At 36.2% G+C, this 11,236-nt stretch overlaps 1 protein-coding gene and 1 long non-coding RNA gene across 3 annotated transcripts in view; both read left to right on the top strand.

The window, feature by feature from the left end:
- The first annotated feature begins 526 nt into the window (after positions 1–526).
- On the top strand, positions 527–3,430 carry LOC141789268 (uncharacterized). 2 transcript variants are annotated; one of them, XR_012598192.1, is made up of 2 exons: positions 527–994; positions 1,583–3,430. It is a non-coding gene; the product is annotated as an uncharacterized LOC141789268 (long non-coding RNA). The 2 variants fall into 2 exon arrangements; XR_012598193.1 differs by having other exon boundaries at positions 527–998.
- A 5,323-nt stretch (positions 3,431–8,753) lies between these two features.
- Positions 8,754–11,236, top strand: part of jak1 (Janus kinase 1) — a 36,524-nt gene continuing 34,041 nt past the window's right edge. Inside the window, exon 1 of the mRNA XM_074667966.1 lies at positions 8,754–8,994. The gene's annotated coding sequence lies outside the window, so the exon portion shown is untranslated. The remainder of the gene's footprint in view (positions 8,995–11,236) is intronic.

Genomic DNA, 11,236 nt, shown 5'->3' with positions numbered 1-11,236 from the left:
TGAACTTGGCAGGGTAAACTGGTTACTGTAGTTTTTATATGCAAGTGCTGTGCAACAGAAATAAAGTCTGCTTGGTGTTGATCTACACATCTATTCGCCTTTAAATTTTGAACAATAGAAAACCAATCAGAAAAATCTGTCTTGTATTGTTTTCAGGTTGCAAAGTTTCCAAATACATGTTTCAACAACAGAGATTGTTTCGTCTTGTCAGATATTCCTCTCTAAATCAAACATGTCTGGACTTGTTGGTAGGGTTTAAAAATAGACGCTTTAAACCAATAATTTCTAGGAAGCCTAAAAAGCGCATGCCACATATTCAAATGACGTCTGACCCCTCAAAATGTTAAAATGGTGTTTATGTTGTGCTATTATAACTCTGAAAAAATAAACTTTTTCAATCAGATATCAAAAAAATTGCATGCTGTGACTCCAGCCAATCGGTCACAGTTACAGTGAGCGTAAATCATGCATGGTGTCACACTGATAACGTGGTGTATTATTGGATTCCACCACTTGTTGACAGCATTTCCTTCAGATCCCAGAGTTTTTCATTGGTTTTGGCTCATGAGGATATTTTTTCTTATGCTTCTTGACTGCTGGCAGCAGGCGCACAGAAGCACATGAGTCGCTGTCATTGCGCGCAACGTTTGCGGACGGGAGAGAGATCTTGTGAGTACTTGTTGCGAGCCATACGGCGGCGGCAGCGTCCCGGAGCTGTCAAATATTGCGCACAGCCTTCAGTCTCCAGTCAGTGGAGTAAGCAGACTAATCCATCAGACAAACAACTCGGGGGATTAACCTTTTTTAGCCTCGCGAAAGTAGTTTTCGCCTCCGCACCCGGAAGCCTGCTTTTAAAATCATTATTAATTTGTCACATGGCTTTGGAGAATTCAATAACAACAAAAAATGGCGACAATCACGTTGCTCTGTGTGGTCTTGCTGCGTCATTAAAAATATTCATGTAAACACGGGGAATTGAACGAGGAAATTGCAGGTAGGTGAGTCAAATATTTCTCAGATAATCAATGCAGACTGTTTGCAATTAAGAATAAATTATTTTACTTGAAACGTACAGCATGCTGTTTGTTTTTGCCTGGAAAAGGGGTGTGTATGCAATGCTGGGCGTTAACGTTTGGCTGCACAATATTCACTACGAACATTGCATTTATATTTTGTCTTAAGTCGCTTTTTAAAGGGCTTGTACAACCTACTCAACGCAGGTATGTATGTTTTTTATGTAATGGTATAAAATATGCTGTTGTGTACATTTGGACAACTTTGTCTGTAGCAACACGCTGTGGCACAGCTAATTCTAGTTGTTGCTGTAATGTTCATTTGCTAGCAGAGATATCGTAGCCATTGATCCGTATTACTGCATGTTGTCCCTCCCTGTTGGCTTATACTTATTTACATTGAGGATTTATGTAATATGGGCGCGCTTTTCCCCACGCCGTCTGTCTTTACAGACACATTTGACAACACACGCAGTACAGCCCCGACGACGTGCCTGTCTTGTCTTTTTTAGTGATTGCACATGTTGCTTTTTTGCTTTTCACGTCTGACACGAACATTTCTTGGCCAGAGAGCCGTGCGCGGTGGGGCTAATGGAGTTGTTTACATGAAGTGCGGAGGGCGGACTGACTGACGAGGAGGTGGAGCCGCTACGTCGGCCACAGACGCCACCGGACTGCTCGAGAGGCTGCTCGCGGCCGAGGGGGGCGGAGCCTGCGAGGAGAATCATAACAAGTCTGACGTCACCCGGCCTTGTGGTTGGTATGAATAATATACAGAGTAGTTTGTCTCCACCGAGTCCAAGCAGGAAGGAGGTTAGAGGGGAAAATACCCGTAATTGTTTTATAAGATGAAACATTAACCAGCCTTGTGTGCGGGAGCAGAGCATGAACATAGACGCAATATTAAGAATTTATGTGAACTGAGATTGCAGTGTACAGCTTTACACGCTCATTATGAAGAAAACAACACAAATCTTTAAGTGTGTTCCTTAGTCTCTAAGAATTATAAAAAGATATATATTTTTTTCATTTAGATTCATATTATGTAGGTCGTTGAGTTCACATTAAATGTGCAGGTTCATTCATTATTTACTGTTCTCCCTTCAGAAACAGGTTTGTGGAAGTTTCAGGGTAGCCAGAGATAACAGAATGATTTTTTAGGACACAGGGAGCCATTGAGCTACTTTAGTGGTGTTAACATAATTTAGATGAAATAACTTAGAAAATACTAAACACAGTTATATTGACGAGAACCTAACCAGAGGTGGATTTTGCAGTTTGGGGGCCCAAGGCAAACACAAACATGTGGCCCGACACATCCGTTGTTCTCCTCATTTTCTATCCTTATTTAGCAAAGACAGACAGTGTAACTTCTTCTCTTCTCTGGTCTTCACACAAAAATAATATAAAGATTTCTGGAACAGCTTCTGTAAAAAACAACCAAACCTATTAACAGATTAACAAATGCGCTCTTATTTTCATAATTGATATGATCTCTGTTAAAGAAAAATGTACTTTACTGACCATAGATATAGTCCCCACATAGAGGGTATATCATTGGTTATCAACAATTATGTTAGCTTTTTGGTGTATGGCTTTCAAGCATTACTTGATTAATGAATGAAAAGTAAAATGTTTCTTTTTGTTGTTTTTTTTATGGGGCCCTTAGGACTCCATGGCCTTAGGCAATTGCCAACCTTTGTATGATAGTGAAGACAGCCTGTGTGCCTGATACCATAAATTCTATGTTCCCCAAATGCAAAACAAAGTTTCTTTTTACTGCATGTCTCACTGAATTTCAACTTTTTTATCTTTTATGGTATTCCCATATTTCCTGAGAATGCTGTGACATTTTAAAGGTTGTAATCCTCCAGCTGGAAGGAAGAAGACTTCCTGCGTTTGATTAGTGATTGGAAGTTGTTTATTTTTTTCAAAGGATTTTAAATGAGCCGTATCATGTTACATAACCTTTACCACAACATATCAGCTACTGCATATCTTTGGAAATTTTTCACATGTCAAATAATGAATGCAGATGATACAACTTGGGTATGTTTTGCATGAACGAACAGCAAATAAGGTAAAAGGTATTTTTTTGCACCCGGTGAACCTGCGCAGAGATATTGTGGGTGAGTGGCAGATGGAGAGAAGCCCCGGTCTGCTAGATTTGACAGGCTGCCCTGGTTCAGTTATCACAGTGCTGATGCTGTCCCCATCGAAGGTACAGTACTGTGATAACTGAAGGATGGCTGCCAACTTGACACGAGCGCAGAGATTCAATTCATGCACTGAGGAGCGAGGAGGATAAAGAAATTATTGTTGTGTTTTCATTTAACGAGATATCTAAAATGTACAACAAACATGAACTGTTAAAAGCAAATTTTACTGCATTAAGAAAAATAAAATTATTATTTTGATTTGAATGTCTATGTTCCTTTATTTCTCTCTGCTTTGAAAAGGTGATGTAGCTGAAAAACAGACTTTACTGCTGAAAGCTCTCAGCTCTTAGGTTACTAATATTAGGCATGTGTTTTATTTGGATGCTTAGATATTTCTCTCTCTGTAGCAATCTCCCTCCATATCATCAAAATGGATAGTCATGCCACCACAAAACATAATGAATGCCACAAACCTAAGAAAGAAAACATACATTTCAACCATTTCCTGCTTCATAACTCCAAAACTAATGGTGGCTCTACCTCTTACATCATATAGAAATAAATTAATGTCTAATTCATGGACTATCTTCAGCCCAAATATTAGTAAATTAGATCAGCACTGTGGATCAATTGTCAACAGTCCGAAGTGTAAGGTAGCCCTAAATTGTTAATACACATATTGTCAACAGAGGGAGCTAAAGATCTATTATTCATGGTTTTTGTGGTCTATACTGCTCTTTTCACCCACTGTATTATCTGTGACGGAAACTTGAAAAAACAAAATTAAGGAAGAACAAGTCTCAAAAGTTGTTGAAGCAAATAATTGCCTCATTTATCATAAATGACTGACAATAATTTAGTCTCAACAGTGGCTTTGATAACACACATAAGCTCAGTAACTCTCCCCTTATGGAGATAATCAATGTAATGCTTATCTGTTTGATTTACACATCATACATAATCTAAATGTTGGTGGTTCCTACATTAACACCCATTTATTTTGGCCAATACTTCACTGATTAAACACATTTGTATTGTAATGAATGCCTAATGCCAACATTCTGGGATGTATAATAATATTCAGAAGACTGTATAGAATACAAATGCACAGTTTGACTCATGTTTCATAACTAATAGGTCACTCCACACCTGTCATAAATAGCTATATTTCACTCAGTGAGCAGAGCTGTTGCTGCGCTGTGGAAATCCCCACAGGGTCATGGTATATACTTTGTTTTTCTCTCACTCTTCTCTCACTTTGTCGATTTTCATGCCCTTATTTTATTGGGACTCCGCGGTAAAACATGTGTCTATACATAGTTTTTCATCTTAAGACATAAAAAACCCACTTGTGTTGTCTGAGTTATATCCCAGAAGAGAAAATAGCATTCAATCGTGCTTAAGAGAAAAGTCGTGAGATGTGATCGAGGGGAACTTTCTGGCACACTTCCTTCAATTGAAGAGAGCAGTAAAGAGATAACTGGGATGTGTTGTGGAAAGTCCCTCCACTTGAAATAAACCCCATATATTTTTCGAGTTTGAGAAGCTTTCGCTTCCTCATTCTTTTGCTACAGGAAGTGAGAAGTTTCCCACATTGTCAACAGGGGTCCCTGTCTTTTTCCTAAGCTTCCTCAGCCATGGACCAATGGACAATTTGAAGCTGTAAAGCAGTGAAGCAGTGTGCCATTGGAGCATAACCCGATTATTCCCTCAGTCCTCTGCACACAAGTACAAGTCTCACTCTCCTCCATATCAATCAAGTTTTTTATTTATCATTTATATGCAATGTTGAAACATTTAATGAGTGGTTGTTAATTTCTTTAATTTTGTTTTTGTAAATATTTTCAGTTTTTTCATTGTCCTCATATAAAAAAATGACCTTAGCATAGTCTGATGATCTGACAGACATTGGGAAAAAAGCAACAACAAACAAAACAAGACATAACAAAATAAAACAACAAAGGACAATTGGCATTGATAATACAAAAATGATATTACCCAAAATACATTAAATCCCTACTCTTAGAAGACTGTTTTGTTTAGCATTATTGTTATAATTTTGCTATTTCCTAATGATACAGCAGACACAATATCAAGTAACAACAGGACAGAAACAGAGTTTGGAGTCCGGTTATTAATGGAAAGTCTTATTCTTCTGGCTTTGTTTTGATCAGAAGGTACAAATGTTATTCTTGTTATTTGTTTTATTAATTAATTAATTTATTTTTTGGGGGGACAAATAAATAAATAAATAAATAAATAAATAAATAAATAAATAAATAAATAAATAAATAAAGACAGAAAGAAAGAAAGAAAGAAAGACAGAAAGAAAGAAAGAAAGAAAGAAAGAAGAAAGAAAGAAAAGGTTGCTATATAAACTCAAACTATTTATTTCCTCCTCCGAGGGTATCTTGATTTTTTCAAAACACCACATCCTTAAAAAACACAGATATTGAGCTCACAAGACACTTTTAAGTAGTTTTGACCATTAGAAAGAAGCAGCTGTGTTTGAACAAAATGTCCTGTGTGGGTATGCATAAGTGGAAGCAGTGAACTGAATGAAAAGTCATAAACTGTATTTTCTTAAAAAAAAAAAAAAAAAGTCCATTGTTGTCATATTCATGAACTCATTGTTTCTATAAGAAAAAATAAGACAAGGTAAAAGATAAAGATAAGTGATAAGATAAGATAAGATAAGATAAGATAAGATAAGATAAGATAAGATAAGATAAGATAAGATAAGATAAGATAAGATAAGTCATCCAACAACAGGGAAATTTACATAACTACAGTTGCAAACAAAACGTTGATAGGGCAAACATTACAATAAGAATATATGAAATAGAATTATAAAATTATGAGCAACTGAGAAATAAAATATGTACAGGACAATCAAACCTTAAGAAATTTACAAAAAAAAAAAAAGAAAAAAAAGAAACAATACGACAGAGCAGCTGAAAAAATCGGGGATGAGGGAGCGGGAATTAAATGCAACCAATGGTTTTAAAAGGGAATCAAACCTGTGACTGATACAATGAGCACATAAGTCTTTGTTTATGGGAAGCACTCCTGTTTTCCCATTTATGTGCAAAGTATCTAGAAAAGCTTGCAAATTTTTATGCACTCCTGAACTCAGAGCAGCAGGTGAAAAAGCAGACTAAAACAAATATTAATACAAACACAGATGTTCATACAATATACCCAGATGTTGAACACATTAATTTAACTGACAAATTTGAGCATTTTGGAAACACCACAGACAGGTTGCAATTGTCCAGGTTATCTCATTCAGTCACTTTATTACCTGAAAGGTCATACAAGAATAAAAAGAGAGTTTTCTCAACTTTTCATGTGGTTGAAATTTAACTGTAAGTGTATTTGGCATGTTTTTCCACTGACTCTGAACCCATTAACTGTCCTTAAATAAGCCCTTAATGTCTGACAGACAGGGTAAAGAAATTGTCAAACCATGAAATCAGTCATTCATGTAACGTCAATATTTACACCATGGCTCTAGGCTCATCATTATGTCAGAGTCAGAGAGGTAACTCGTACTTTTCAAGGTGAAATCAGCCACACTGTTTGCAGAGTTCTGGTTCCAAGGAGAAAACTGGTCACACTATTTTTATCTACTACTCAAATAGTCTGTTCAACATTCCTGCTTTCCTCCTTGGCATGCAGTTCTCTGGAAACAGGCTGAAACTGACATGCTCAATCATCTTGCAGCAGAACACCCCAGTGTTTGATTTTGTGTGGAAAACATTTGGTTTCAAGTAATTAAAAAGAATACATCCAAATGGATGGTTATGCAAGCTAACAAGAAGAGAGGATCCTTATTCAATAGATCTACCGCAGCTTAATGTTGTTGCATTTTAGATGTAAAAGCATGAAGTTTTGTGATCTTAATTAAAAACCCTGAGAACAAAAAGGTATTTATCCATTTAATCCCACTGAGATCTCCTTGAACCTAACCATCTGTGCACAAAATATGCTAAGCTAATTGCTGCTTTCCTTTAATGTTTCACCTTTATGTTGCATAATGTCTCAACTGACTTCAATACTAAAACAGTTGTCATGAAATTCACCCATTGGACAACAAATGTTTCCTTCTGTTCAGCTCAAGTCTAAGTGTAAGACCAAAAAGGAAATAATTATTCCTCTGCGTTATCCCTGCAAGGGTGGGGGTCAAATTAGCCTAACATGAAAGAAAAACATAAAATATCAAAGCTGCTGTTGTTTGACTTTCAAAGGTCTTCATGTGCACAGCAGCTGCAGTTTGAAAATGAAGTATTTGCTTCATCTTTAATCCTAGAATTTTGAACAAAGGAAGAATAAAAGGCAATTAAGCTTGTGGGTGGAAAAATATTTTGTACAAATCTAATAGCTTTGTTCAACTTCTTAAAACAATCTTATTAAGGGTCTTCAACCTTTGAAAACATGTATCATAATTTACCCTTATACTAGCATGACTGCAACCCAAAACAATCCCTTTTTCTTAAACTTAGCCAAAACTGAAAAGCTTTTTGAATCTGAGGCAGCAGACATCGAAATCTATTCGTTGTTTGAATTCTATTACACAGTCTCTTCTTAAATTTGAGCTCAGATCATTTTTGATCTGAATATAGTTCTGAAAAAAGGGTTTTGTTTTTTTTCATTTATGGTATGCCATATGCACAATAACAACAGTAGCTACTGTAAGTTAAAGGGAACACAGTCACTCAGACACTTCCTATTTCACATACTTAAAAAAATATACAGGGGATAATCTGGAAAAAGATAAAGGGAGATGATAAGAGACAAAAAATGTTACAAACAGGTTTATTCTTATGATGCCAGAGTTTGGCCAACGTTGGGTTAAATTTATGTCAATCCCAACCTGAGGGATGGAATTGCTTTTGAACCTATCATGATAAGGCTACATGAAAAAATACAGCCAAGTAAACACAAGTCTGATGAATCTACACCAAACAACACAAACTAAAACAAAGACCATGATATGGCAAATAATACTTCACTCTTGACTTCACCTTCAACATTATTGGGCAACCTTTACCTGCAAAATGTGAAAGTTGATTGTTGCTGTGTATTGATTTGCTATCTTTTGAAAAAAAAAAAGGGAAAAAAAAAAAAAAACTTTTTTGGCAAGTTGTTGCGCATTTAAGTTCAAATTCTGCATTTTTGTGCTTCCAATGAATCAAAAGGACAAAGGGCTGCTTTCATTAAAGGGCTTGCTTGGATTCACTTTCAATGATAATAACTGATACATAATGTGTGTGTGTGAGGGTAGGGGTAAGAACAATAGAATTGTTTTTTTTGTTGTTGTTTTTTTACATTGAAGACAGGTATCATGAACTATAGCTCAACTTACTATGAATAACTTTTAACTTCGATAATGTGATCATATTTATATAGTATACTTTTTCTGTTTACTACAAGCGCCACCAGTCTGTTTTCTCTCAGGAGGGTCACACAGAGCCAAACAACAAAGGGTTAATGGTTTCACCTGGAGTGACAGGCGTGGCAGCCAATCGGATGTCGTGTTTAGACGAAAGACATTGCGTTGTTTTCGGTAAAGGGACGGAACTTGTCAGGAAGGGTTTTGCGAGAACACAAGTGGACTGCGACTCCGTTTAAGCCATAAAAAACAGATTCCTTGGATCTAGCTCGCCGTTTTCTTGGATATTTTCTCGATTTGGTACGGAAGAACAACATAGAAGTGATACGGAAAAATTCACACCGACGAGAGTTTTAACTTGGCTGAATCGTCTAATGTACTAACCCAAACGGAAGTAACTTGCCAGCTGTCGGGCTACGCTCGCGAGGTGAGTAAAATATACGTTACTGCATTTTCCCTTCGAAATAAACGTCCCTCTTTAAGGTCGTTTCACACGTCTACTCTTTTTGTCAAGTCTCCCTGTCGTTGTCAACTGAGGAAACACTCAGCTACCGTTTGTTTTGACCGTTGAAGCCAACTGGCTAACTTGCTAATGCCATCCAATGTGATGTTAGTGTTCTTAGCATGACAGTATTGGAATACCCCCTTTATGATAAGTGGTACGACACCACACAAGCTAACGTACGATGTGATTTAAAAAGACTCAATAATAATGCTAAAGGCTTATAAAGGACTACAATGATCATAAAGAAGTACACCAGATCTGATGCAATCCCTATCACAAACCAGGGCCCACAGTATTTTATGAAAAGTTTGGCATCATCTGTTCAAGTAGAGAGTTCAAAGTGGTAGTTGTGTGTTTTAAGGCAGGATTTGTTTGAATTTATTCAAATTAAACCAAACTCTGTGCACTATCCGTAAAGTGGGAACGAACGAACAAAGTGAAACTACTTTGCAAAATAGCCATACTTTCCTTATGACCACTGATGGGCCATAAAAAAAAACACAGAAAACCCTTAGATGTACATGTTTTCGTTGCTTACTTTAAATTGTAATATTAGATGAGAATCAGTATGAGCGGATGTCAAACACTTTGCCATTTACTCAGTGCAGTGGTTAATCTCTGTTGTGTCGCATGATGGATCGTAAGCTCATAAACCCATGCCTCAGCCTACTTAAAGGTTTTTCCTTAAAAAAACATAAATTATTAAAATAATAAATAAATACATAAATAAATGAAAAAAGATAGAAACTGGATCAAATCCCCCTTTTTGAAAAATAGCGTGTGTAATCTGTCGAGATTCCTTATTCAATATTAGAATTCTGTGTTTTTTCTGCTTTTTATATTTAGTTAATTGTTACATAGCTGTATTGTTTTAGAGTTTTACACATCTACATTTGTGCTAACTAAAAGTTAAGTAATGAAAGCCTGAATTGCTATAAAAGAATGTTTATTAATATTTCTACAATAAAGATTACTTTGAATTCATGGCCAGGCTGGGACAATAGATGGCAGAGGAAATATTAAAAAGTGCCACAAAAACCACAATTATAACATGAACTTTTATTTTCAAAATATCCGTTTTTTCTCATTTAATACATCCCTACCTGAAAGTTTTCTTAGCCTTAAACCTCTAGATTTGATAGAAGATGCTAGAATTCACTTTGAATTTTTGAGGAAAAAGCTTTTCATTAACTGTATCTGTCTTTAAAAATGAGAAATGATGTAGGTGTCAAGGGATTAGGAAGTGTTGACATCCAAAGCTGTTTTAAGTGACTCATGATGTTTTGAAGATGATTTAAAAGTCAAAGTATTTTCCATTCCCTTTTCCCAATTAATTATTTAAGGATTATTGAGTTTTGAAACTATCAATAGGCTTCAGCTCTTCTTTCAGTGCAAGTATTTCTTTAAACCATCCATATCCTGATGTTGAAAGGAAAGTGGCTTCACACATTTAAGATAAAAAAAACCCTGTGCTTCCTCCTCCTGAACTCACAACACTAAACACATATAAGCACATACACCTTCACCTGTGCAGACTCTGCCGGGTTCCACTTCTGAACCCAATTTTTTCACAAAGAACATGTTTTGTTTTGGCTTAACTTTTTCATCACATTGTTTTCAAAGAGTAATCAGATAGGCATTTTATTGGAAAGGAACCTTAAGTTGCAAGCTTAGCATTCCACCCCACGGTCTGCACACATCCTCATGGTCTGTTGCCTTTTTAAAGATAAGCTAAACTAACCTGTTTCGACAGGTAACAGGTTTACACTTTTGTGGACACACTGTGTCTGCTTCTTTTACAGATATAAGGTTACATGACTTTACTTTTCCAACTTTTTATTTCTCCAGCCACACCATCTATACACCAATTAAAATGCTTTAAGATAGAGATATTTCATTCATCCTCAGTATTATCTGCACTGACCTATGTGTGTATAAAGTTTTGATATGAACGTTTAGTGATTATTTCAATTTTTTCTTAAGCTTCAGTAAAAAAACACAAGTATTACAGGTGCTGATGTTCACTTTGGCATTTCAAAGCAGCGGATAAGGACTTTTTTGACCTTTGATTGTGTTAACTATGTGGCCTCTTTGTAATGGTAATGCTACAACAGCGTATTGTCTGCCCACTTGTTTTAAATCCAGGCATTCTCAGTTTACATCA

This window comes from Halichoeres trimaculatus, unplaced genomic scaffold, assembly GCF_033239565.1.
Source record: "Halichoeres trimaculatus isolate MK-OKI-2021-1 unplaced genomic scaffold, fHalTri1.1 fHalTri1_scaffold_4, whole genome shotgun sequence".
Lineage (NCBI taxonomy): Eukaryota > Metazoa > Chordata > Actinopteri > Labriformes > Labridae > Halichoeres > Halichoeres trimaculatus.
The sequence above is the reverse complement of the archived record's forward strand: the minus strand, read 5'-3'. Positions and strand labels throughout refer to the sequence as shown.